Raw genomic sequence first — 2662 nt, 5'->3', positions numbered from 1 at the left:
TAACGAATGTCGTAGATTTGAATGACGTTAGGGTGTTGATCTATCAGATTTACTGAAGCTTCTTTATGCTGCGGCAAAGGATTTGCTTGGACGTTTGGACTAGTATCTTTGAAGGATAGCATTCCGCTCTTCACTAATCGTTGGAGGTCAATCTTGAAAGAGAAACAGTTCTCAATATTGTGACCTGGTGCCCCCTGATGATAGGGACAAGATTGGTCAGCCTTATACCATGGTGAGGAACTGTTTGTAGGATTTGGAGGACTTCTTGTCTGAATGAGTCCTTTTGCCAGTAATGTTGGAAACAATTCCGCATACGGCATTGGTACGGGGTCAAAGGCAGGATACCTTGGAGCCTGATTGTTGTAATTTAGAGGTCGAACCTGCTGCTGAGGTTGCTGCGACCTTTGTTGAATTTGTTGTTGCGAAACCTGAGGTTGATAAGCTGGCGCTGAGTTAACAACCGGAGTTATTGCTGCAACTTGAGGTTGAAATTTCTTCTTGATTTTGTGCAAGACATTGCTGACATCTTGATCCTTTTTCTTCTGGAAAGAACTTCCATACTTCCTTGGACCAATAGAAGATTCTGGTTCTTTGTTCAAGCGTCCTTCTCGAACTGCTTCTTCTAAACGTACACCCATGTTTACCATCTCGGTAAAGTCACTTGGTGCACTTGCAACCATTCGTCCGTAGTAAAATGGACTCAAAGTTTTGAGATAGATTTTTGTCATTTCTTTCTCTTCAAGTGGTGGACAAATTTGAGCAGCAACTTCACGCCATCTCTGAGCGTATTCCTTGAAGCTTTCTCTATCCTTTTGAGTCATGGCCCGGAGTTGATCTCTGTCGGGAGCCATATCCAGATTGTACTTATACTGTTTGACGAAGGCCTCTCCGAGGTCTCGAAAAGTACGAATCTCTGAACTGTCCAAGTTCATGTACCATTTGAGTGCAGCACCAGTCAGGCTATCTTGAAAATAATGAATGAGCAATTGTTGATTATCAGTCTGAGTTGACATTCTTCGAGCGTACATCACGAGGTGACTTTGTGGGCATGAATTCCCTTTGTACTTCTCGAAATCTGGTACTTTGAATTTGTGAGTAATCTTAACATTTGGAACCAGACAGAGGTCTGCAGCATTCTTTCCAAATAGATCTTGTCCTCGGAGAGTCTTGAGTTCCTTCTGCATTTACAGAAACTGTTCCTGGAACTCGTCCAATCTTTCATACACGCCAGCGTCCTCATTGGGAGCGTGATGATATACTTGTCCGCCCTGTGGAGGAAAAGTATGCATAATAGGTTGTGGAGAAGCCATGACAGCAGATCTTGGAATCTCAGCATTCTGTTGTGTGAAACCCATTGTCGTTGCTCTTGGAACTTCAATTTCCAGAGGTTTGTAACCCTCCGGTGGTTGTATCTCCATTGTAGCTCTTGGAACTTCAGAATCTGGGGTATGTACCATTCTGGAATAAAGTTATACGGCATGCCCCAAGGTCGGTTGGGTGGCATGGTATACTGAGGAATAGGAGTAGAAACAATCTCGGAAACCACAGTTCTTTGCGGTTCTTCTGGCGTTGGTCGATTCTGTGCAACTACCAGGGCTTCTACCATGCTATTGAGCCTTTCAATAGCACCTTTGAGAGTAGTAATCTCTTCTCCGAGTTCTCCATTCTCTTGCTCAAAGTCTTCCATTCTTTTCTTGCGACTTGAACGAGTGTTGTATGGATGAGACAGCTTGAAAGTCTTGGTTCACCTCCTTCTCCTCCTCTCTTTCTGGAGAAAGGAAAGTGACTATTAGATCTGCGACAATTCTCGTGTCAGTGCGTACGACTAAAGCGATGTATGATATGCAACTAAGTTATTATTTTTCAAGGAAACACCATAATTACGTTATGAAACATCAAACTTTTATTAATTAAGCGAAAACGCCGTTTTTACACACTTTGAAAAAGAAATACAGAGAAACTGAGAGAAAGGACTCTAAAACTTTGACGAAGAGCCGACTTCACGTTCTAGCATCTTCTTATGTTTCTTGAGCTGAGCGTTCTCTGACGTGAGCTGATCAATAATCCAGGAAGCAGGAGGGATATGATGAGAAAGTGATGTTTGTGACACTTGTCGATCGAGCACTTCAAGTAACTCATCCTTCCTTCTTAGGATGTTTTGAATCTCAACATTTTCCGTGTTGATGATTCGATACTTGTTCCTCCAAGCATTCCTTTCTTGGCATACCTTGTTTAATGCCGCTTGTAATTTTTCAACATCGGTGGAGAAAAGGTATATTGGTTCCCTTAGGGGAATAGGTTCTTGATGTTGATATGGCATCCTGAGTTTGAATGCTCTGACGCGTACCCATTGAAGGTAAGGATCCAGGGAGATGCAAAGATGTTTTCCTAACAATCTTCTCCCTTTGCTGTGAACAAGACGCCAGGCTTGGACAATTTCCTTCTTCAGCATGTTGCCATGATCGTCGATGTTCTTGAAGAACAGACCCTCCAATTGGATGTTACTTGGTATATTTTTCATGGGATAGCCGTATTGACGACGGGCTAAAGCTGGATTGTAACTGATTCCTCCCTTAGTTCCAATAAGGGGTATGTTGGGAAAACTTCCGCAACTGAAAATGATCTTGGTTTCGTCGTTGTCAGGACTACACCAATCAATGTC

The sequence above is a fragment of the Vicia villosa genome, linkage group LG2 (genome assembly GCF_029867415.1).
Source record: "Vicia villosa cultivar HV-30 ecotype Madison, WI linkage group LG2, Vvil1.0, whole genome shotgun sequence".
Lineage (NCBI taxonomy): Eukaryota > Viridiplantae > Streptophyta > Magnoliopsida > Fabales > Fabaceae > Vicia > Vicia villosa.
This window is presented reverse-complemented; position numbering follows the sequence as displayed.